We start from the raw sequence: 27,345 nt of genomic DNA, 5'->3' as shown, positions 1-27,345 counted from the left end.
ATAGATTCGATCAGCTCAAGTCCAATTGTGATCCTCATAGAAACTCTTTTCCATCAATCACACTGCTATGGCTACAGACTCCCGGACTTAGCCTCTCAAATTTCATAGGACTACTCCTTTTTATCAAGATCGATAGATTCCATCTAGATGCACATCCTACTCCTACAGTGGATTAACTGTCGCCAACATCTACTACAAGGTTCAATGAGGCCATATTTATGTATTAGTCAAACTTTAGTAGTCTCATTACGAGCAATCGTACCATCACAGATCAAAAGATCACTCACACAACTACAGCATCGAGACAATCACTGATGATTAATTAGAAATTAAAGTGATCTTTCGTACGATCATGCTCAGTACTAATTGTTCTCCAACAACTACTACTCACACTCGTCACTCAGTGTCTCTACACTGTAGACCAGAGACTCATCTATCTTGAAAGAAGCGATCTGTGCACCGGTCTATCCGAATCGATCATCATCCTCATGATGATACTATAGCCGGAAGCATTTAGAAATTAATTATATATGCCTCTAATTCTTAATACCTTGAAAATATATATCGAAGTATTAATTCTATAGACGATTCAAGGACACATTAGTGAATGAAAAATGAAACTTATCCATTTATTGATCAAATCAATATATTAAGTATAAAATTGTATTCCAGAAGTATTATAATGTGTCAGCCAGATTGGCTTTTAGGACATACATCTAACAGTCTTCGCTAGATTGTAAGGATTACTCCATCCCTATCTCACTCAAGTCGATCCACTCTACTCCAAATTTCGAGCCCTGCAGCAATAGGCCCTATAAAAACTTTACTCCTGATCATCAAACTTATATTTGATTGTAACTTCGTTGTAAGTTGAACCAATCACAGCAGCACCTTCCACCAAATAGAGGAGAAAAAAACAAAAAAAAGAAAGAAAAAAAAACACCTATTAATTTCTCCATATCAATTGTGTAGAAGCAACTTGACAAGATCTTTGCCGTCATTGTCACAATCATCTACCAAACAGCATCAGTTAGTCCAATTTAGTATGATCATCAAGAACATGATTTTGATTTTCCATTAGGAGTTCACAAGATGGCTTTGCTTCCTGATCTTTCTTACTCTGCCGGTGAGCACCTCGGCGGCACTCGTCTTCTTCAATGGAGCTAAGAATTGGGAGAAGGTGTTTGGCTTGTGAAACTTCTTCACCATCTGTCACGGAGGAATCCATAGAGTAGTGCACCATCAGACACGAATGTTCCCTTCTTCTTGTTAATTTACTATGAAAAAGTGGTTGGTGTCAAAATTTGAGCTAGCAGGGTCCATCTCAAATGATGTCAGCGGGTCACATGGGTGAGAACATAATTTCTAAGCTTGCTGGCATGAACCATCTATAAGTCCAAATCACTCCTCACTCCTAAAAGACTTTACACATCTGAAAAGAAAGGTAAGCTGTATATTTTAGTACTACCTTACCGAATCAAGCATATATTTTATATAACTCAATGAATTATTTAAAAATAATAACTTTTGTTGGAAAGTTGAATATTTCATGCAATAAGTAAAAAAACCAATCACTTTCATATATATATATATATATATATATATAAACCATACAAATTTGATAAATGTAGTTCCAAATGTAAAGCATAACCAGAGTCATAAAATATTTGCCATTCAACCATATCATGGTTCAAAACAATACTATGAGACATTATGTTAAGGTATCTTATAACCATGGTGCATTCGTAATCGACAATATGCCAACTATTATGACTTGCTAATGAAGTATATACCAATTATTATAAATTGCTAGTTTGTGTGTGTGTCTATATATATATATATATATATATATATATATATATAAACCATACAAATTTGATAAATGTAGTTCCAAATGTAAAGCATAACCAGAGTCATAAAACATTTGCCATTCAACCATATCATGGTTCAAAACAATACTGTGAGACATTATGTTAAGGTATCTTATAACTATGGTGCATTTGTAATCGACAATGTGCCAACTATTATGACTTGCTAATGAAGTATATACCAATTATTATAAATTGCTAGCCAGGGCTGTATGCCAACTACTATAATCCATCAATAAGAATTATATGCTAACCAAGATTTTAAATCTAAATGTGTCTCAATTTCTTCATGGAATGGGATGCCCTATTATCCCACCTCATTCTAATAGTACTCTCAATCGAGAATTCTGTAGGCACCCTCCTCTCTCCCCATTTTATTTCTTTTCCTCTTATTTCTTTTTCTTTTTAATATTCTTTCTTTCCTCTTTTTCTTTACCTTCCTTTCTCTTGTTTTTCATTTTCTATTTCCTACCCCTTCTTTTGCTTCTTTCTTTCTTTCTTTTAATTTCCTCTTTCTCTTTTCCTTTTTACTTGTTTTCTTCCTTTCAATTTTTTTCATCCTTCCTTTCTTTCTTTTCTCTTTCTTCTTCTTTTCTTTCATCTTTTTTTTTTTCACTTTCTTTCCTTTCTTTCATCTTTTTCTTTCTTTATCCGCACTGGTGAGTTTCAAAGTTCCAACCCCATCTTAGTCCCTTTTTTCTCATAAGAATAGGACCAGACAATCGAGGTGCCTCCTATCCCATCGTAACTTAAAACCTTGATGCTTACTATTATAATTTGCCAGTAAGAACTGTATGCCAAATATTATAACCCAAGAATACAGAATTAGCTCCGAATGATAGTGTACACAATCTCTAAAGTTTATACACAGCTATCTGAGAGCCTTTAAAATATTTATATATTTTTTTAAAATATAGATAAATAAATTAATTAATAAAAAAATAATCATTGAATCATATTTTTCATAATAAAATATAAGTTTCCATGACCTAAAATAAGTCCTTAACATTAAAACATTCATGAAACCATTATTTTCATGATAAAATATTAATTTCATAATATCATATGCTTGATCCTTAATTTTAATAAAAAAATATAATCATCAATATTAAATATATTTTATAATTTTTATAAAGTCTTAAACATTTAAAATAACTAATAGTTCAAAAACTAGTGAGTGTAAAGGTTACTTCTTTGACCATGAAATCTCAAAATTTAACTAAGCGAATCAACCAGAACTATTCAGAGATATTCAAAGCCCAATTAATTTATTGTTCATCAACTTTAATAGTTGTAAAATTTTAAGAGAGAGATAAAGGCATGGTTGGCTGAGTGATCACTACTAGAAATAAAGGCTTCACTAACAGATAATTCTATTAGAAAAATTCATAAAATCTATCATAGAACATGTTTCTAATGGATTCTCATTTGTTAAAAAAATAACATCAGTATTTCTTTTATGATAGATCATATTTGTCAAAAAAAATTTTGACTGATTTGTGATGAATTATCAATTAGAAATAGCTCTTCATATTCTTCAATAAATGTTATTTTTCCATTAGAAAATATAACTATGATAGAATTTTCTAATAGATAGGTAGAAAATTTTTTGACAAACTATCCATTAGAAAATTTTTTTGACTTGATACTCGTACTGATTTTCATCAAAAAATTTCTAATAAAATATCTATTAAAAATCTATCATTATGTTTAAATTTCTTTCCATTCACTAACATATAATACATCATCAAATTTACAAATGAAAAATTCATCAAAAATCCATCATAAATCCCTTAAAAATCTATCAAAAATTTTCAAACCCAAAATAAATATCAAATTTAATAAAACAAAATATTAAAATTCATATGTTAATATTCAATCAATTACATATTCAAGATCTAAAGTTTATCATCAAGTGCATTAAAATATGTCAAATACCATACAATAAAAATTCTTCACATACTTATAAAAGTGCATTATATATATAAACGTTAAATCTAAAATATCTAATGTCTAGTTAATCAGTAGTTGGAGGATCGTTACCATCAGAAAGAAGAGGTGAAAATTAGCCTAAAGATGGTACCTCCATGCCTCTTGAATGTGCCCAAGCTTCAAATAAGTGAAAAATCTGACCCATCATTTGAGCTACAACTCATGCCTCAACTCCTGCCTCTATCTCGATAGACTTTACCTGCAAGCAATCCTCCATCCTTTTATTGAGCATCTCCTCAAATTGCCTCTATGTACAATTAGACTAGAATGAGGAGATGCCTAGTTGTGGGTAGGAGTAGGATGTAGAAGAACTTCCAAGTATATATGTTGCTTTCATCATGGACCCAAAGCTATATAATCAATCCTTAGTAGGGCCTTTAGTTGCTTTCCACTTATGCATCAGCATCAAAAGAAGGCTGCAACAAGATATCATCATCATATTTGACTAAAAGGGTCGATGTATAAGACTCCTGAAAGCATAATAAATATATAAATTTTTAAGTAGTATTTAGCATATTGGAATAAAATAAATTTATGACTCATAGCAACTTTATTTAACCTGGTCTTAACATATTTTGACTTTCTCTTCAACATATGAGTGCAACTGAACAACTCCGTGTGATTTGGTTCTCTACGTTACTCTTGCATCTATACTCAACAATATTTGATTTAGTTGAATAGTAAAAAGATTTAAGACTAAATACCTAAAATAATTAAAATTATATTTATAACTTATTAACTAGCCATTCTTTTCTTATGCGTCATGATGGATATTGAACCACATGAATGTTTGGTAATAGATCCCTCCTTTTCCATCATCCGATTAGTATGGCCAACTTTATACTTCTTTAACTATGTTGTCTTGGCCTAATAATCATCAAGGAGCTTCTCCCATATACCAAGTTTAATCTATTTAGGACATAATCCTTTGCACTCCTCCATAGAAACCTTATAATTTTGGTTCTCCTCTTTCTTTACCTTATTTTTTGTCCTTTATTGTTTTTCATTAAGGAGGTGCTTGGTTCGCGATCGAAATCGAAATCAGAATGAAAATCGGAATGGCTTGAAATCAGAATCGGAATGACTAAATACCTCATAGTGCTTAGTTTGTGATCGGAATCAAAATTGAAATTGGAATGAAAATTTGAATCCATAAAAGATAATAGGGATTGAGTTCTATATAGATTGAGCCATTTCTATTCTACTCGAGAATCAGAATCGGAATGAGACTCCTCTCAACCAAATGGTTGGAATGAGAGTCACCTATTTCGATTTCGATTCTAGACCCCCACTCTCTCTAACCAAGCACCTCCTGAGAATATTTGTAAATTTTTTAGATGTTGCCGTATGATATTTTTCAAAAATTTGTGCACGCATTTCTGGAGTCCATGTGTATGTGGCCTGTTATCATATCAATAAAAAATTATAAATTAATGAATAGTGATGATCTGTATTATGTAAAATAAATATTTATGTTTGTATTTTATAATTCATCTAAAATCAGTGCCAAATCTTATGTTTGGTGCATTCTGACACCAAACTCCATACAGGCCAAGAATCAGATACAACTCCTTGATTGTGGCTGTGATTGCTCTAGTGACCTTAGGATCATAAAGTCTACATAATTATTTGTGTAACATCAAAATATAATACTAATAAGTTTTATTAACCAAAAGCAATTTAATCATCATATACTCTTTATTTTCTATCATGATACATTGCCTTATTAATGGATCCACAGGCTCTGGAGTCTCTTAATTTAACCCTCTTATCCTAAACAATACAGATGGTGGCGAACTGATCTTTGATATCTAACCTAATGATGGATCACCATCAAGAGCATTTGTAGGATAAATAGTATTATCTGTAGTGTTAGTAGCAACATTCTATCTCTGATGGTAGACAAAATTATCCTGTAAGCCTTGCAAATGGGATATAGGAGTATTCTAGATGCCTTGCAAATATAATAGTTGTCTCCTGCCAACCCCATTAGCAGAAGTAGTATAATGATAGCACAATGCTCGTCTTCTACCATCTCTCCTACCTTTTTGAGAGCTACTTGCACCATCTCGTACTACCATGTTGTTGGAAGAAAATATTGCTAATCAAATATAACTGAAATATGATGAAAATTGCATAATGAAAACAAACATCATAATAGAATATGTTAGTTAGCAAAGATAATATCTTGACTAAATTTTAAAAATATTCTTAAATAATTTTACAATACTTGACATAGGTTAAAATCATCTAATAAAGATTGTAATTTAGAACAATATATTTTATGAAAACCCTAAATTACATCATTTTTATAAATTAACCATCATCACTATCAACTAATTCAAAATTATTTTCTTCTTCTTCAGACTCATTTTCTTCAACAAATTCCTCTTTCTTCTTCTTTTCCTCCTCTCTATCTTTTTCATGATACTCGCGATCCAATTCTACTATATATTGTTGCAGCTATCTTACTTCATCTCTATCAAGTTCTTGATGCATACTAAAATCTATAAGAATATTAATACCATCAAATACATCTATTACTTCAACTATAGCTAGAATAGGCATCTCATCCTCTTAGTAAACATCATCAGTCGTAGCCATATTTTCTTCATTGATGGCAGCAATGGGATGTTATATGTGCTTCTTGCTCTAATTTTACAAATAGCTTACCAATCACATCTTTTCCTCCCTTCTTGATAGACAAGTTGTGTAATAAACTTTACTTGTTGAGCTAGAACAAATGGCTCATTCGAAGAAAGATGCGAATTGTGTCAAACTTCACCAATACTTGTTGAGCTAGAACAAATGGCTCATTCGAAGAAAGATGCGAATTATGTCGAACTTCAACAAAAATATATTTATCGACTTTAATCCCCCTCTCTATATCATACCATTTACATTTGAATAGTGTAACCTTATTCCAGCACCATAATACTGTGGCTCTATAATTTTAAGTAACATCCCCTAATAGTCACATTCATAATCATTATAATAAGTCCCTTTCATAACTTCATTATTCATTATTTTTCTATCTTGGCCACAGTCAATTGTATGAGATTTGAGCCCATTGACAAAGTATCCTTTGTAGCTTCTCACACCCATGACAAACGTTGCATTATATCCACTATACAGTGATCAAATCCATTTTCAGCTGTATTTGCCTATTCAATAAAAATATAAATGAATGGATATTTCAGATATGGATAAAAGATAACTTTTATTGAAATAATCATTTGCTAACTATTTATTTTAACCAACTTGCAAACTTCCATTTATAGGAACTTTCCACCTCTTCATCACTTATTAAAGAATAACATGCTCTCACATAATCATCATATTACCTATAATTATATAATAATTTAATTAATCGATACAAATTATCTGTCTAATGAGATAATCTCTATAAAGATATAAGAATTTATACACTTACTTGATAAGAGATCTAAACTCATCACAATTTAGCAAGATAAAAATATATGCTACATTGTATTCAAAATCATCCATGTACTTATCAAATCCTATCAGACCAAATGGTTGATCATGATGGGAGAAACAAGATAAAAGTCCCACAGGCCCCTCAACTCCCTTGTCGTCATTCCATGAAACTCTATTCAATCATGTTTGAACCTCGGGTTCAAAGTAAAGTGAGCAAAAAATAGAAATTATCTCTATAATATAAGCTTCACAAATGGATCCCTCGATATAAGTCTTATTTCATACTTGTTGGTATGAGATTTTAACTGGTGCTGAAGGAGATGGAGTGGACGGTCGAGATCAATCTCCTGAGGATGAGACCTGCAAGAAAAATTTTGATCGAAAGTGGCTTCAGTGGAGACCCTCCGACGCTCAAGTCAGTATATCGTTCAACAGAGGGAGGAGCATGAGAGGCAGAGTAATAGCGTACATTAGGGTCTCCTTTTTCGCACTTTCTTATAGATGAAGTCTAGAGGCTGTTAGGCCTGCACCCGTAGGCTGTCAGGATAGGTTGCCTGCCATCCACCCACTAATCAGGTTATTAATCATGGGTGTTAGTTATGCCATGTGGCCGCATTCTAAAAGCTTATCAAGGTATCTTGCCCGTCACATTCCGAAAGTTTGTTAGGACACTGTCTGATTGCCTAGGTGATCCGATTGATCGATGGTTTGAGTCGACCAGGCTGACTTGGTGCCTTGTCAGTGATCCCTGAGCCCTGGAGGGAAGTCATTAATAGCTATCCATTGGTGAAGGGGCGACAGTGGCTACTGAAAGAGCCATTGAGCAAGACGGCGAATAGAACCAAGGAGGGGTTGGATGTTACAACTAGCTCCCTAGGAGGAGAGCTCTTGACTGAGAGCTAGGCTAATCATTGGGGATGAGGCTTGCTCACTGTTGATGATTATTTGATCAGAGGCTTCTGGTTATGGATAGATGCTAAGTCAGTCTGTGCTACTCACAAATGGCCTTGGGGTTGGCCCTAGCGAGTAGGCCATCAGGGTGCTGCTAGCACCTCCAAGCAAGAGTCATCAAATCATAACAACGGATTCTTGGTGTTGGTTTATAATCGGATAATGGGCCGAAGATTAGTTATAGCCCAATACAGCTGGAGGCCGATGGTGAGCTAGCCACGGCCTTTACATTCTCAGGCATTGGGCCTGGGTATTTTGAGCCTTAGGCTTCTCTATATTTTCGATCTGAACTAATTCTCCTCCAACACATGCCCTCTACTTTCGAGTCCGAGCTTTGATCGGATGAAGGGAGTACTGCTTATCATTCTTGACATTAGGGATGTGGAAAGCCCAAGATGAAAAGATGTGCACGATTTTTGGGGTGGATGTGAAGGGGTCTGGACAAGAATCATAACTAAATACAGGGTCTTGACTTGAATTTCGATGGATACCTTTTTCGATACGGCTTATTAATCCAGATGATTGATGGCAGAAGGCGATCAATGGGAAAATGCCATATGTGGGCTGCTCGTTTGATGGTAGCAATCTGTAACCTTCGAAAATTATCCTTTCTCTGGCTTTAATATTGTACCGCTTTCCATCTTTCTTGTACTTTTTGACGGTCTTTCGAGCCTCCCTCTTCTTCCGACTTTTCTCCCTTAGACTTTCATTGTGTCTAGTTCATTCCGCCTGGATTTTCTTTTGCGGTGACATCTTCAAGGGGCCATCTAGGAGTCATCCTTGTCGTCTCTAGTTCTCTATGAGTTTCCTTCTTTCATCTAGGTGAGTTTTCCTTGGTCATACTTTTTCGCCCATCTATTTTTTGGTTTGTTTTGATCTTTTCTTTCCTCTCTCCTGGGTCTTGGCCTTCCCTCTTGAACTTACGTAATGGCGGGGTCTGCTAATTCGATCGAAGATTGGTCCACCTCTTCGGGGGCAAGCCTTGGTAACTCTACTGAAAGACATAAGGGTTCTAAGGCCGATTTAGTTTCCAAACATAGTGACCATGGCTCTACATTAGGGTTAGAGGACTTGAATCGGATCCGAGCCCCATACAGAGGTTATGATGGAGTTCAATTGGGAGCTCCCTGGGACCATTGGACGGGCAAATGATCCACCACCTGGTCGGTTAGCCCAGTAGAAGAGGCATTCCATGCTAGTTTGTGGCTTTTCATTCCTCCCTTTGTTCTCAATCTCTTTCAATTTTATTGCATCTCTCTTTGTACTCTCATTTTGGATTCCTTCTGTTTCATCATTAGCTTCTTGGTCGTTTGTGCCATGGCCAACGTCCAACCCTCTGTCTCCCTTTTTCGAACTTTTTTCACTATCAAGAGGCATCCACATGCAAAGGATTGATGGTACATTACAATACAAAGAGGAGTTTCTCCTCTAATTACAGACACACCCTCCTCCGTTCACGAGTGGAAGGGCCGTTTTCTTTTCATTTCTTGCTTATCGCTCGATGGTTGGAACTTGCCCAACTAGGATTGATCGGAGACCTCAGTCGGCAACATTTCAAGATTGGAGGCTGAGGAGGAGGGTCATTTTAAAGTCCTCAAGGACTTTAAGGTTCCTTCCCTAGAGAAGCTATTATTTGAGGAAGCCTTATATAGTGCGGGGCTTAGCCCAATCAACCCAAGGGGTGAGTGGGGGATTATTCTTTCTCCTCCTTCCTTTCTGTGTTCTTAATCCTTGTTGCATTGTTGTAGGCATGAAGCCTGAAACTCTCACTATGATGAGAAAGAATGCCCCGAAGAAGAGGGTAGCTTTAGCTACCGAGGGTCCTATAAAGAAGGTAAGAGCCACTGAGGTCAGCCAACAAGGAGCACCAGTTGAGCGGATCCTCCCGACTGAGGGTACTATCGTGGGTGCAATCCCCGACCACTAGAGCGCATCTTGCCAGGTTAAGGTTTCCATGCCTGCTCAATCAAGTTCTCCTCAAAAATCTTTGGCTTCTATTCCAATTCCTCCTGCTCGAGGGGAAGAGAGGTCCTCTTCTCCAGCAGTTGGTCCGAGCATGTCGATCCCCTCAAAGGAGCTGTCTGATGGTGGAATCCAACCACCCATAATTCTCGGGGGTACCATTTTCAATGACTGAAAGCTTGTTCGGGGTCTGATGGAAGGGATACTTCTTTCCTCGGAGCTAGGGAGGCTCAAAGAATAAAGCTTTGCTGGCTTGCGGAGGCGAGCCATGACCTCCCTTCACCAGGTATCATGATAATACTCCGCTTCTCTGATTTTCTACCTTCTTTTTATTCTCTTTACATTTTTTTTAAGCAGGTGTTTCACCTTCTTGTTGAGCTATTGAACCATGTGGGGGAAACAAAAAGAGTTCGTGCCTGGGCAGAGGCGGCAAAGGCAGAAGTCGAGTGCCTCAAGGGGGTATTAGGCAAGACGGGTTCCGACCTCGCTCGAAAAGAGGAGCTGTAGAAGGTAGGATTTTGAGCTGTCAAGGTGGAGGAGAGGGCAAAGGCTTCTATGGAGGCTCTGGGAAAAGTGAAGGCCGAATTGGCCTCCAAGCGAGAGAAGTATCGAGAGATGGCCCCGAAGGCAGTCGAGGCTGAGAAGAGAGTTGACGAGCAGGTCGCTGAGGCTGAAAAGAAGGCCGAGGAGTGGGTCGCTGAGGCCAGTCGTCTTGCCATGGAGACATTTAAAGCTTCCATTGAATTTGAAGACATAAAAATCATATTCAGCCAAGACTCTTTCAATACAGGTTTAGAAAATGGGTTTGATAATTGCCGTCGCCTGATCGCTGCTCGATTCCTTGTGATGGACCTTTCTTTCCAAGATGAGGACAAGGAAGAAATCACAGAAAAGCTTGTCCCCCTTGAACCTGGGGCTGCCCAAGGATAATTGGAAAGGGAACTGATGGTTGTCGAGGTGTCTTCATCTCCAACCATCGACGTCATTGCTCCAACATCGACTTCTCCAACCATGGTGCCCATAAGCTCGTCGGAAGCTGCCTCTCTGATTGTGGCACCCACGGGCTCATCAGAAGTGGTTCAAAGTTTGGTGGATCCTTCAAGTGAGGTCGGAAGCTAGAGTACCTTATAATTTCATTTCTTTTTGCTACTCTCCCTGTAAAGAAGACTTTCATTAATAAAATAGATTTTCTCCTTCTTTTAAAATCATACTATTCTTTGGGTATTTATCTAGTCTTTCCAAAGGTCTTCGATTGGGGCTGCCTTCTGATTCTCCATGCCGAGCCCTTGCTAGCTCCTGTTGCTGTATGAATTAAGACTCACATTAACGATCTAGAGAAAAAGGTGAAAGTGCCAAGCAAAAAGGTCTCAGATTGGAAGAGGGAGCTTTCCAGGGTCAAGAAGGCATTCGAGGAAGTTTCAACAGAGTCTGAGCATCGTCGAGCGGCTGTTTGGCCAGGGGACAAAGCTCATGCTAAAGAAAGGAATAGGCTAATCGAGGAATGCAAAAAATTATCAGAAGTCATCGAGAGGGCGACTTGGGATGTAGCCACTAGGGTGCTTCGATACAGTCGCTGACTCCAATGGGCTCAGGAGAGGATTTCAATATTAGAGTCATCAAAGGCAGCCAAAGAAGATAAATGAGAATCAATGACACTCGTGCAGCCTCAAAGCGAACTATGAAATGCAAGGATGAGGTGTTAGGAATAGTGTCCCAAAGCCAATCGTCAGCCTGTTGACGGTTGTACTCATTTTTGTATATGTACATGAATTATGAATTAATAAAAATTATTTTAGTATTTTTCATCACAAAATATTTCATCTTCTAATGAACTCCTATATTATGGTAAAGTCCTTAGGACTATTTAGACTCGACAAAGGAGGATTTGTCGTTTAGTCCTTAAATCTGTTCGCAACCAAATGATATATTGTTACCAAGGATGACAACGTTTATCAAGCATAGGTCGTTGTGTGCCATATAGGTTGGTTGTCCTCTTAACCAATGAGTGTGGAGACACTGGTATGGCATACAGGTGAGATGTAAGGGTACATCTGCACTGAACGTGACCGACTCCGGAGCTATTTCTGCTGTCAAGATTTGCTCTGATAGAATATAGGTATAAATATCCCTCCGACCTGAGACCGCCACGGTGACTTGCAAGCAACTCAATGCACTTAGGCACTGGACTACCTGAATTTCTAATTCAGTGACGGAAGGCTGCTGGGTGTAGTCAGGTACTTGACTTGTCGGTGCGTGTGTCAAGATGGAATTGACCACTCCAGTTTAGGAGCTGTGTATAGTCGTGTTTTAATTTAGCAAAATTTTGGCGAGGGTAGTCTTTATGAGAAGTCACAAGACTGTTTGAGTTGAGCATGATTTGGATGATCTAATCAGGGTTGACAGTTTAACCCTGAGTCATCCTAAACACAGAGGTCAAAAGGATGAATTATACAGTAACCATATTCACATAGATTCTGAGTGTTGCGATTGCGACCATTCGACCTATTCGATCATCGGGTACCATTGCTAGATGGTCACTTCGATTAGTACAGGAATTGATTCCTGTGCTACCGGCTTAGGTTCGAACCTGCGGGGTCACACACATTAGAGGTTCCTATCTAATCTGATAGCTGGTGAAGAGTCCTTCATGTCTGAGATTCTATGATCGAGAATCAGGATTCTTTGATCATGAATTCCACATATTTTGGATACCGGGGTCAAGAGTCCCATTGGTTTAGGACTCTTCGATTAGGGTTACATATCGATGAATTCTGATGCTCGATTACCCATCAGATTTGGACTCAATATTTATGAGAGATTTAATTAGTAATTTGATCACTAATTAACTTAATTTGATTGAGTAATTAATTTTGGATCAAGTCCAATTGAATTGGATTCAGTTGGATTTGATCCGATTAGGTTAAGAGTTGACCTAATCGTCAAGATGGTTTGGTCCCTGATATGATCAGGAGTTGGGCTTAATCAATTTCTGATTTGATTAATATTTTATTGAGCCTAATTAAGCATAATTAAGTTGGGTTTAAATTAGTCTAATTGGGCCTAACTTATTTGGTTCAATTAGGTTGGTTTAAATAATGAAACCACCTTGACCCATTCTCCCTGCGCCACCTCACTTCCACTGCACCCATTTGAATTCACGAGAAGGAAGTTCTCATGAATTTTTTCTCACGCAAAGCCCTCCTCACGCCCTACTTTAATGCACCATATGAGTGGATAAGAATAATTGGTTGGCCATTCAAATTCAAAATAAAGTTTGAATTTGAATGAGCAACCAATCTTAGCGCCTTAACCTTATCCTCTTTTAATGCCCCATTTATTACACGAGAAAATGTTTCTCATGAAATCACTCACGCACAAATTAAGCCACACCCTCCTCTTCTCACGCCCTTAGTGGATAGGGATAAATTGATTTTCATTTGAATTCAAAATTTGATTTGAATTCAAATGTACAATTACTCATCTTTATCCTCTCACATGGATAAGACATTTGACATTGTTTTAAAAGGAGGAGAAGAGTGGGGCATGTGCAAGAAAAATTTTGGAGAGAAAATCTGGGTGTGAGAAATCCTTGTGTGTAAGGTGAAGGTCAATATCCTTTCGAGATAAAAAGAAAGAAAAGAAAAAAAAAGTGTGCGCAGGGTTTCAGTGAGTTCTTCAGGTTTTTAGCCTGGAGTTCGGGAAGTGAGAAGGTGAGCTACGAGTGTCGTGAGCCCACCAAATTTTAGGAAGATCTTCAACATCCTCTCAAGCACGTCTGCTGATGATCCGAAGCATCCAAAAAATCGACAGACATCGATCGAAGGAGTTCAATCAGCATCGACCGTCGAAAGGGCTCTACAACAAGATAGCACTCGTGAGGAGTCGATCAGACCGGGAGCTTTGTGTGGATGATCCACAGAGGTCAGACACGCTGTGTGGCTACATAGCGATGATCAGACTCTTCCGATGATGATCAGATTACGGCGATCTACTATCCGCACAAAGGTATTGTGTTTTGAACATATTACAGTAAAGTGTTTACTGTTCAAATTTACATTTCAAATTTAAATGCATGCATGCTATATATCATATTTAGATCTTAGTGTAGGATAAATTCATATTAATTAATTAGATTAATTAATATTTTTCTACTGTAAAATCATAATTTTGAAAAAAATTTAAAATTACCATTTTACCCCTGCACTGAATTATCCCCACATGAGGATCTTGGATTTTGAGTGGACCCAAGAGAAGGTAGAGCCCATTTCTCAAAAAGGACCTAGCGACAGGGTGGTGCTTATATCTGTGTTGCAGGAGAATCATCCGACGATGACAAGATCTCAAGCTATGATCGGACCCAGAACAAGTATGAGTTGGCTGCAAATTATGGTCGAGCTCACACCGAGGGAGAATTGGTCTGTTTTGATAGAGCCTCAAGTCAGTGGGGACTTGACAAGGTGATGGCCTCTAAGAGGGAAACTCATCAACCCTATCCCCAGGTGCTTTGATGATAGGATCCACCATATATTCGACTATAGCTACAAGGTTGGCTTCGTGAGATGTCAAAATCAAGACAGGATGCTATTCCCCAAAATTGATCTTTCCAGCCTCTTGGAGGGAAACCTTTGCTCCTCTACTTCTCGTAGCTCGCTTAGTAGAGTAGTGATCTGTGGGCTCACTTCTGAGGGCTCAGAGTCACAGGGGAAGGGTCCCAATAGGAGTCAAAGTGAAGCCGATCATCCCATCGCTCATCGCCCATCTCGCAAAATAGACATCAAGGGCATGGAGATTCAAGAGGATGAGTCTGAGGAGTCTTCGGAGCCAAGCATTAGTTGCCTTCAGAAGTGAGGTTTTTGTTTCTTTGTCGATGTTATTTGTCTGATTAAAATGACTTTCCTATATTCGAGATACCTATGAATAAATGTTGTTCCTCACTTTGTTCCCCCTTGTCCTGTATTGTCCTTTTCATGCCGTCAAACTTTTATGCTCGAATAGTTCTTTAACGAGCAGTGCATGTCGGGCGATTGAGATGAGCGATCCTCAGGGCTTCATTGGGCTCAATGCCTTAAGTTATCATTGTAGATGGTCTAGCATTTGGAAACATTGCTCTGTGGGTATTCATGAAGCGATTGATCGCTTTGATTCACAAAAGTGGTGTCTCGAGAATTGGCGCATTAATTAAGAACGTTGGTGATCGCATTGTCCACAAAGGGAATCAACGTAAGCCAACGTTCAAGGCCTATGAGGGTTTTCCACATGGCAACTAATTGATCTACAAGGCTTTACTCCGTATTGATTTACAGGGCTAGAAAGATGTGTCATTAATTTTCTGAAGAGATGTTGGGGTCACTAAGGCTAGCACTTGGGTTTCAGTGGGGGCATTCATGCCTGCATAAAGAGACTAGTAGTTCTAGGTGCTGCCATCCATATCCCCCTGCAACGTCTGCAACCCTTTGTCACTTTAGCCACGATGATGCCCTCCAGGAGAGAAGTGAAATTGGCTGTCAAGAAAAAGAGAGCTGTGGCAAAGAGAGAGGCCACTTCACTCGAGAGGGTGAGGAAGAAGGGATCAGGCCAGTCTTCCACCACCAGTTCTGACACACCAACTCCTATCCCAGTTCCCCAGCCCAGCTGGACTCCCATCGGGAGGGAGCGAGTATGGCCAGGCTGGGGGGCCTGTGCCCTCAACTCCTCCTTATGGATTCCTGCGGCCATGCGGAATCGATGCATTGAAGAGTTTCGAGCTTCTACGGCCTTTGAGGAGGTTATTGATGTCACCGTCTCTGCTTTCATCCAGAACTTTGACGACTACAAAGCCTATTTGTGGAAGATGATGCCTCAGCTAGACCTTCGCTATCTTCAACTAGGGAATAGCAACGAGGAGTTGTTCACTTCCTCCTCTAACGAGGAATAATTTCTTATCTTTGTACTTACCTTCTCTTGCTTCTTTCTCTCTCTTTCTCTCTCTTTTGTAAAAACCACTTATCAATGAAAAGGCTAGTTTATCCTTATTGCATGTTCTGCGCATGCTTTTTTCATGTCGGAATTCATATTCCTAGTCGATCAAAGGCTATTCGACGTAGGAGCGGCTAGGGACCAAATAACAGATTTTCCACTTATAATCTGTGAAGGTTTTTTTCCATCATAGGGCCGACTAGGAGTCGGGCCACTGAAGGATGTCCCCAAGAGTCAGGATGAGCAGAGGCCATCTAACAAGTTGATGCCATTTATCATTTTTATGTCGACTGGTCGAGGGCCAGGCCAACCAAATGAGATCGCAAGTGGCTAGCCATTCGAGGCACAGCCCCTGAGCGCATGGTTCAATATGACTCAACGAGGTTGAGCGAAGGGTCTTCCAGTTGTTTTGCCACTTGGTCAGCACCTAGGCCCTAGGCTGTTAGCTCTGTCAACTCACGAGTGAGCGAGATCCCTACTCACAAGAGAATAAGGATCTGAAAATGAGGTTGGGCTTGAAAAGAGTCTGAAAAGGTAAGCCCGTGAGTCAACCAAAAGCCAATCATTGAAGTCTCGACCATTGAGTACTTATCAATCGAGAGAGTAGGCAATGAGAAGTCAGTAGCAATGGGGAGCTTTATCAAGCCGATCCCTAGCCTCTTCACATTGTTATTCTGGACAAGGCTTTTCCGACACATGCACCCCTACTTTCAAATCCAAGCTTTAATCGGATGAAGGGAGTAGTTATGCACTGATTGAGAATGTGGAGAGGCGGCTCACTCATGGTGTGTGCGCATAATTTTTGGGGCGTGCCTGTGCTTCTATGCCCATATTAAATGTAGATTGTTACTGCAGTCCGGTAGAATGAGCAAAGTGATGCAACCTTGAAAGAAGAGTGCCCTACAAGCCAATCACATGAGTGATGCGATGGAACTTTTTTTTATAAACTTTCAACTCATGTAATGATATTGTTTATATGATAATAAAATGAGGTATTAATTCATCATTTTTGCTACATCTTACTATGTTTAAGATTATGATGAATCCCAAAGGTTAGGACAATGATTTTAAGAGACATGAATTGGTCATGCTTGTGAGATCTAAAATCTTAAAATCTTAATCTTAAGTATTTCTGATCATGAGAGCATTGAGTCAGAAATCAATATTTTCGATAGTCTGGCACATCTTATGTATGCTCGATAGAAAAGATGGTTGATCTCACTAGCCACTTGTATGAAAATATTAATACAAGGATGTAGATACTCATTTGGGAATGAGTTCACTGAATTGACTTACCGACAGAGAATATCTAATGGAGCTTTATATGCATGTCAAAAAATAGTTCTCTAAGTAGGAGTTGTGCAAGTGATCCTTAAATCTAAGATCATATGAAATCTTATGCATACGAACCCATGTTTTGGTTCATATCCAAGTATAGCAAAAAGTCATGCACGGAATGTTCAGGATACGTGGAGTATGTATGAAGATTGTAGATCAGTCAACAAGAAATCAATCACTCATAGTAAGAGGAGATGGCATTCTGTGAATTTTCATCTTTAAATAACTCAAAAAATATCTTTTGGCCAAAAGTAGGATGAAGATTAAAAAAATTTCTAATGCTTCATCATCAGAGTCATCATTGGCTGATTGAGAATCGATATGAATATGTGGTTGAGTTTGACACAATTTCATACTCATGAATATATTCGAGATGCAGGGTGAAAGATTAAATTGTATGATAACTTACCATTAAAGAATATATTTGATATTGCTATTAAATTATATATCTTCTGGATAGTCATGATACATTGCTAGACATTAATCTTTACTTATAGATATGATCGAATTAAAAAATTTAATTCGATCACCAATTAAAAAAAATTTTAATTGCTGAACTCAGGTTAGCTCATTTTTAGACCTTAATCGATTAGAAAGAGTTTAATAAAATTAGGTCAACCTACATCCAGACCTACTGCTGGCCTAATGTAGAACCCAATGGGTCATACAGATAAAAAAATTGGTCAAAAATCTTTTTGATAAGGTTGATTGAAATTTTGGATTCAATCAAGGTTCTGTTAAGCATACTAGCACGTGTGGAAACCCTAGCTCCTTGGGAGATCAATTTGGTCTCAATCTTTGTAAATTTACTAACCTAATTTGGGTTAGGTCATGCCACCTAGGGGCAGCCCAATAGGGGGCACCTCATGTTTTGTTTACGTCAAAAACCAAGAGTCCTTTTTGTTAAGGACTCTTGGTGCAAAAATAAAAGGGGAGCACACCCACTTGTTTTTGATATGCAGAAGGATCAAGAGTCCTTCTACATTGGGTCTCTAACCCATAAGGCAATAAGATCATATCCTTAACCACCTAACACACCTTTTAAAGTATAAAAAAAGATTTTAAAATGGTATGGAAACTCTTTTAGAAGTGAGGCACGCATGCGAGATGCTTTTGGTCATGCGAAGTGACGTGAAGACTCCTTCTGCTTTAAGGAGTCATAGGCACCATATTTATATGATATCTTTTTTCGTTAAGATCAAATTTAAATTCTAATTCTATGAGATAAATCTGAAAAATTATCAGATGAATGGAGCATTGCTTATGTTGCCCTTTACTGGGCATGCGCATGCACAACAGAGGAGGGACTCAATGACTCTTCACGTTGGAGAGTCCTTTTGTCATTTGAATTCCTTTTCAAATGAGGTGTCACTTGCTGATAATCTTCATATTTGAATTCAAATTATATGTGGCAATATTTCATGCTAATCTGAAAGCAGAAGAGATGCCAAATGCATCTCCTTCTGGGCGCATGTGCGTGAGAGGGAATTAATTGACGTATCATATTCTGATGAGTCCTTCTGCTTGAAGACTCTCAGATAACTGATATGGAAGTATGATAAGGCTTTTGAATTAAGGCATGTCTTTTCATTTGGTGTCCCCTTTGGATCTATAAATAGGGGACAACAGATGAGGGTGATCATTCAATTCTCACATGCCTTATCCACTCCATCTCTCCCTCTCTTACAACTCTAGGGTTTAGGACAAGGCTTGTTCTTTTAAGATAAGTCTATTCCTAATAGCTCTAAGGGTTTAAGAGGTCCAGAAGAAGATGGTTAGATCCAATGGGAGGTTTTAGAAGATCCAAACTCAGGTCTGGAGGAGGGTCTGATCAATTGGTGGCTAGTCGAGTTCTAGGAGCTAGAACTCTTGAAGCAAGGTTCAGGAAGGAGCGTTGTTCTTGGATCAGTTTTCGTATGGATCACCATTAGAGGGTGAACACTTGGGCATCTAGTGAAAATTAGATAAAGCACTATAGGTATTCTTCTTATCCATATTTATTTTAATTATATTTTGATTGCTATAGTCATGAGATTCTGGGTTCTAAAGTTTTGGTGCGCTAGAGTGTTTCGAATGAAAATTTTAAACACCTAGTCCTTCTGCTGCACCATCAAAATCCAACAATGGTATCAGAGTTTATCTTGATTTATACAATCAAAGGTTGGAATGTTGTCTTGATTATGATCAAGCTAGGATTTTTAGTTTGATTCAAGTCGGGTCAACAGTTGAACCCAATTGAACATCCAAACCCTAACATATCTTAAAGATATGTTTAGATATATGATGTTATGATTTTGATCATGTTAATATATCTTAAGAGATATATTTAGTTGTATGATGTCATGATTATAATCATGAGATATGATTAGATGCATTGATTTAATGTTTAGTTGTCATGATTATCATGGTACAACTATAATTGTACATCATTATAATTGGTTAAGATAGGATATACATAAGACCATTAAAGCCCTCTTAAAAATCATATTAAACTATAGTATTGGGAACCAATAGCTAACCAATTCTTGAATTGATTAATCAATTGTTATCTAAGGAGTGTTTCAAGTATGATGGTTATTTAATTGATTTCATTCATTGATCTGACCAATTTATTAACATCTAAGGAAAGCAATGAGGGGACCCCCACCAATCTTAACATTTTTCTAGCTAATTGGGTTAGTTCAAATCTTGAATTTAGATTTCTTAGTGTTTATTACATTACTGTTGCCTTCCTTCATGCTAAGATGATTACTATATCAAGAACTGTGGTAGGTTTGTTGTACTATCCTCAAGACTTACTATGGAGTTTGATGTGGGGATCTCTTGGTACAATTAGATGCTTACGATATATTTTGAATGTATTGCTTTATTGTGCTATCGACAAGGATAATATTATTCAGATATGACTATATAAAAATGAAAGATCTGATTTAACTAAATATTATAGTTTGTTATACTATCTACTAGGCTATGAATGTATTTGAGGTAAGATGAAGTTGAGAGTTGCATGAGATGTAATTGAAAAGAATTTTCTACCTTTGAACTCATAAAAATTTATTGTGCTATCCACAAAATTTTCATGAGAAATTGGGATCTCAACCCCACTAAAGAACCTAAGTAAGATTTCTCATTTACGATAGGTGAGAGCTATAGTATCTGATAAAATAGTGAGAATAATAACTAGAATAAAAGACCTCATCTAGTTATACATGTCATCATAAGTGGTCTACTTATACTATTATTCTTAATTTATATAGATTTAATTTTGCATATGGCTTCTTCATTTTCACTGCATGATGTCATAGATGAAAATAAGTAGATCGATCTGAACTATATAGATTGGTTGAGAAACTTGCAAGTTAGATTCGCATCGGAGAAGGTCTCCAATATTTTGGAAATTCCTGACTCTTGTTCGGTTAGTGATAATGCTTTCAAAAATAAGAAGGTAAAAGATATCCCCATAAATATTTCTATTATTTATGTGGCGAGACAGGGCATTGGAAGAATAATTGCAAGAATCATTTTGCATGCTCAAAGTAGGGTGCAAGTATTGCACTGAAAGATGTGTATATGATATAGACCTATCTTTTATTGAGTGCATCAAACTTTGATACTTGAGTATTGGATACCACCTATGGATCGCATATTTATGATATATTGTAGTGACTACAGAATATCAGAGGGCTGAAAAGATGTGACCTCGAGCTTTTCGACGTATGTGGAGAATCTATTAGCACAGAGGCTGTGAAAAATCTATATGCTCAATTTACCTTCAAACAAAATTTTAAAATTAAAATACTATTATTATATACCTAAAATCATTAAAAATATTATTTTTATACCTTTATTATTAAAATAAAGTTATGAAATAAAATTAATGGGCAATGGTTGCTCCATTCTATTTTTTAATAAATATTATGGTAGTTATTATATTGATAACAATCTTTTAATTCTTACACTCAATACAAATATTTTTTATATTGAAAAAAATATGAAAAGAAAGAGAGAAGATGTGAATATCACATATCTCTGGTATTACTGTCATGGTCATATCAGTGAGTTAAGGATAAATAAGTTATACAAAGAAGAGTTCTTTGACCCATATGATTATGAATCATTGAAAACTTGTGAATCTTATCTCATGAATAAGATGATCAAGACTCCATTCTTTGGACATGAAAAAAAGGTAAAGGAGTTGTTAGCCCTAGTATACTCAAATGTATATGGGCCGATGATAACTCGACTAGAGAAAGATACTCCTACTTTATCATCTTTACGGATGATCCATCAAAGTTTGGATATATGTATCTTATGAGATATAAATCTGAAGCCTTTGATAAGTTTAAGAAGTATCAAAGTATGGTCAAGAAATAAATTGAAAAAAGTATCAAAGTTCTTTGATCTGATCGAGGAGGAGAATATTTATCCAGTGAATTTTTTGATCATCTTAAGAAAAAAGATATTCTTTGTAAATGGACCCCTCCTTATACATCACAGCTAAATAGTATAGAAGAAAGGAAGAATCGCACTTTGATGGATATAGTGCGGTCTATGATGTGCTTCACAGATCTTTCAATATCATTCTAGGGATATGCCCTAGAGACTGCCGCATACATATTGAACAGGGTGCCTTCAAAGTCTGTTACTAGTACTCCATATGAGATATGGAAGAGAAAGAAGCTTAATCTTAAATATCTTAAGATTTGGGGCTATCCTGCTTATGTCAAAAATATCTTTGGACATAAGCTAAGTTCTAGATCAGACAAATGCAAGTTTGTAGGATATCCTAAGAAAATTAAAGGATACTACTTCTACCACCTTACTGAGCAAAAAAAAATTGTTAGTAGGCACACCATTTTCTTGAAAAATGAATTCATCCAAGAAGGAGGAAATGGGAGAAATATTAATATGAAAAAATTCAGAACCTACAAATCGATCTAGAAATACTTGTGGTTGGACCACAAGAAGATCCTCAACCAGAAGTATCCAAGGATGAGGTACATCCACAATACACATCTCCTTTTTGAAGGTCAAATAGAGTGCATCAAGCACCTCTGAGATATGGTTTTGATATTAAGAATGACAATACGATCAACATCATTTAAGATGTTGATCCACTGACTTATTTGAAAGCTGTCATAAGTAGAGACTCAGACAGATGGATGAAATCATGAAATCTGAAATGAACTTTATGTATACCAATCAAGTGTGGACATTGGTTGATGCACCTGAGACTGTGACCCTAATAGGATGCAAGTGGATCTTCAAGAAAAAAATTGGAGCAAATGGTTAAGTGAAAATCTTTAAAGCTAGGTTGATAGTGATGGATTTTAGATAAAGATAAGGAATTGACTATGATCAAACCTTCTCACCAGTGGCTATGATCAAGTTTATTCAGATTCTACTTGCTATAATTGCATACTACGACTATGAGATCTGGCAGATGTATGTCAAGACTGCCTTTTTTAATGATAATCTTGAGGAAGAGGTCTACATGACTCAGTCGGAGAGATTTATCTCAAGTACGAGGCTAAATCAAGTATGCAAGTTGAAGAAATCTATCTATAGATTCAAGCAGGCTTCCAGGAGTTGGAACATCCATTTTGATATGACAGTCAAAGAGTTTAGCTTTGTTAAAAATGAGGATGAATCATGTGTGTATAAGAAGACAAGTGGAAGTGCTATTATCTTTTTGGTACTATATAATGGTGATATACTACTCATAGAGAAAGATATCTCAATGTTGCAATCGATCAAGATTTGGCTATCAAACAAGATTTTCAAGAAAGACTTGGGTGAAGCATCCTATATACTGGGTATAAAGATCTATAGAGATAGATCTAAGAGGATGCTAGGCTTGTCCCAGTCTCAGTATATAGATCTCATGTTGAAAAGATTTAACATGGAGGTAAGTAAAAGAGGTTATTTGCATATAAGTCATGGCATATATCTCTCCAAGAAAATATATTTTAAGACACCAGAGGAAAGAAAAAGAATGAGCAAAATCTCTTAAATTTCGGCTGTGGGTTCAATAATGTATGCCATGCTATGTACCAGGCCTGATATAGCTTATGCTTTAGGCATAACTAATAGATTTCAGGCTGATCCAGGAGAGGATTATCGAAAAGCTGTGAAAAATATTCTTAAGTACCCAAAAAGGACTATAAGATATTTTTCTTATATATGGAGGAAGATTAGAGTTAAAACTAGAGAGATATACAAATTCTAATTTTCAATCTGATTCTGATGATAGCAAGTCAATTTCAGGATATGTATTTATTCTAAATGGTGGAGCAGTAAATTGAAAAAATTTTAAGCAGCAGACAATAGTTGACTCAACCACTTAGGTGAGCACATCACTGCTAGTGAAGTCGGTAAGGAAGCTGTCAGGAGAAGAAGTTTATCACAAAATTAAGAGTCATTCCTGAGATTGAAGAACTGGTGCCACTCTATTGTGATAACACTGGGACTGTTATTCAAGCCAAAGAACTTAGGTCTCATCAAAGATCTAAGCACATCCTCAAATGCTTCCATCTCATTTGAAAAATTATAGAAAGATAAGATATTATCCTTTAACGAGTAGACCTAAGAATAATATAGCAGACCCATTTACTAAGGTCATACCACAGCAGCTATTTGATCACCATCTTGATTGTATGGGATTGAAATACAAAGACGATTGACTTTGGTGCAAGTGGGAGATTGAAAGAAGAGTACCCTACAAGCCAATCACATGAGTGATGCGATAAAATTTTTCTTTATAAACTTCCAACTTATATAATGATATTTTTTAGATAATAATAAAATGAGGTATTGATTCATCATTTTAGCTGCATCTTACTATATTTAAGATTATGATGAACTCCAAAGGTTAGGATAATGATTTTAGGAGACATGAATGGGTCATGTCTGTGAGACCTAAAATTTTAAAATTTTAATCTTAAATATTTTTGAATGTGGGAGCATTGAGTCGGAGATCAATATTTCGAATAGACTGGCACATCCTATGTATGCTTGATGGAGAGGATAGTTGATTTCATTAGCCACTTATATAGGAACACTAATACAAGGATATAGGTGTTCATTTGAGAATGAGTTCATTGAATTGACTCACCGACAGAAAATATCTAATGGAAGCTTACATGCATGTCCAAAGATGGTTCTCTAAGTAAAAGTTCTGCAAGTAATCCTTAGATCTAAGATCATCATGAAATCTTATGCACATGAACCTATATTTTAGTTCATATCCAAGCATGACAATAAGTCATGTATGGAATATTCTGGATATGGTGAAGTGTGTATGAAGGTTGTGAGTCGGTCAACAAAAAATTATCACTCCTAGTAAGAAGAGATGGCATCCTGTGAATTCTTATCTCTAAACGACTCAAAAAAATTCTTTTGGCCAAAAGCAGGATGAAGATTAGAAAAAAATTTTAATATTTTATCATCGAAGTCATCATTGGCTGATTAAGAATTGATATGAATATATGGTTGAGTTTGACATAATTCTATACTCATGAATATATTTGGGATGTAGGGATGATCAAAGGATTGAATTACATGGTAAATTACCACTGAAGGATATATTTGATATTTTTATCAAATTTTATATATTTTGCATTATTATGATACATTGTTAGATGTCAATATTGACTTATGGGTTTGATCAAATTAAAGAGTTTAATTCGATCACCAATTAGAAAGGGTTCTAATTACTAAATTCGGGTTAGCTCATTTTTGGACCTTAATTGATTAGAAGGAGTCTAATCAAATTAGGTCAACTTGCATCCAGACCTACTGCTAGCTAGATGTGGAACCCAATGTGTCATACACATAAAGAAATTGGCCAAGGGTCTTTTTGATAAAGTTGATTAAAATTTTGGATCCAATTAGGATTTTGGTAAGCATGCTAGTACGTGTGAAAATCCTAACTCCTTGGGAGATCAATTTGATCTCAATCCTTGCAAATTTGCTAACCTAATTTAGTGAGCATTTGGGTTAGGTCGTTCCAGCTGGGGGCAGCCTAATAAGGGCTACCTCATGTTTTGTTAACACCAAAAATCAAGAGTCTTTTTTCTTAAGGACTCTTGGTGCAAAAATAAAAGGGGCACATGTCCACTTGCTTTTGGCATGCAGAAGGACCAACAGTCCTTTTGCTTTAGGTCTCTGACCTATAAGACAACAAGATTAGATCCTTAACCACCTGGCATGTCTTTTAAAGTGTGAAAGAAGGTTTTAAAATGGCATGGATCTGGAAGTGAGTCACGTGCGAGATGCTTTTGGTCCCACGAAGCAATGCGAAGACTCCTTCTGCTTTAAGGAGTCATAGGCACCATATTTATCTGATATCCTTCTTGATTAAGATTAGATTTAAATACTGACGGCCTTTACTGGGCGTGTGCACATGCGACTGAGGAGGGACTCACACGACTCTTTGCGTTGGAGAGTCCTTCTATCATTTGAATTCCTTTTCAAATGAGGCATCACTTGTTGATCATATTTTTATTTGAATTCATATTATACATGATAGGATTTCACACAGAAGAGATGCCAAATGCATCTCTTTCTGGATGCACGTGCGTGAGAGGGAATTAATCGACATATCATATTCTGATGAGTCCTTCTTCTTGAAGACTCTCAGATAACTGATATGGAAGCATGATAAGGCTTTTGAATTAAGACGTGTCTTCTCATTTGGTTCCCCCCTGGATCTATAAATAGAGGATGGCAGATGGGGTGATCATTCAATTTCTACATGCCTTATCCACTCCCTCTCTTACAACTCTAGTTTTTAGGACAAGACTTGTTCTTTTAAGACAACCCTATTCCTAATAGCTCTAAAGGTTTAAGAGATTCAGAAGAAGGTAGTCAGATCCAGTGGAAGGTTTTGAGAGATCCGGACCTAGGTCTGGAGGAGAGTCTGATCGATTGATGGCTAATCGAGTTCTAGGGGCTAGAACTCTTAAAGCAAGGTTCAAGAAGGAGCACTATTCTTGGATTAGTTTCTATGTGGATCACCGTTGGAGGGTGAACACTTGGATGCCTAGTAAAAATTAGATTAAGCACTATAGGTATTCTTCTTATCCATATTTATTTTAATTATATTTTGATTGCTATAGTTAAGAGATTCTAGGTTCTAGGGTTTCGATGTGCTAGGGTGTTTCGAATGAAAATTTTAAATACCTAGTCCTTCTGCTGTGCCACCAAAATCTTACAAATCTCTCCTTTCACGTCCAAATTAAATGCACATCAGGTAGGGGTGGTACCTGTGGCCAATCCCCGATCAACATTTAACGGGGGCAATTAAGGTGCGCTCCTCTTCTTATAAGGGAGACTTCTTCCCCCTCTGCTTTCCAACTTTTTCTACTTTTCTGCCAATCCACCCCCTCTATGTTTGAATGGAATTTCGACATCTACTTATTACGGTGTGGTGAAATTGTTTTTTACATGCACTGGAGCCCATGTTTTCGATTGAGACCGTCAGTCATCATTTGAGAGTGGAGTCTTTTTGTGGACTCTAGGTTGGCATGGGAGGTATTGAAAATGATGTTGTCTAGGTATGGCTACCCAAGAGGAGTATGAATTAGATATTTTTTAAAATTTTAATCAAATTAAAGCTTAAGCAAATATGTGCTTCTAACTTGAATGATTGTGTGGTGATTATAATATATAGCAGCGGAAATAAAGTATATAAGTTGCTATGCAAGAAATAAAAATAAGTAAAGCAAGAAATTAAGGTAAGAGAGCAAGCACAACATAAACACATAAGATTTATAGTGGTTCGAAGCAATCTGCTCTTACATCCACTCCTGAAGCTTCCTTTAGAAATTTTATTATAATC

The sequence above is a fragment of the Elaeis guineensis genome, chromosome 14, assembly GCF_000442705.2.
Source record: "Elaeis guineensis isolate ETL-2024a chromosome 14, EG11, whole genome shotgun sequence".
Lineage (NCBI taxonomy): Eukaryota > Viridiplantae > Streptophyta > Magnoliopsida > Arecales > Arecaceae > Elaeis > Elaeis guineensis.
The sequence above is the reverse complement of the archived record's forward strand: the minus strand, read 5'-3'. Positions refer to the sequence as shown.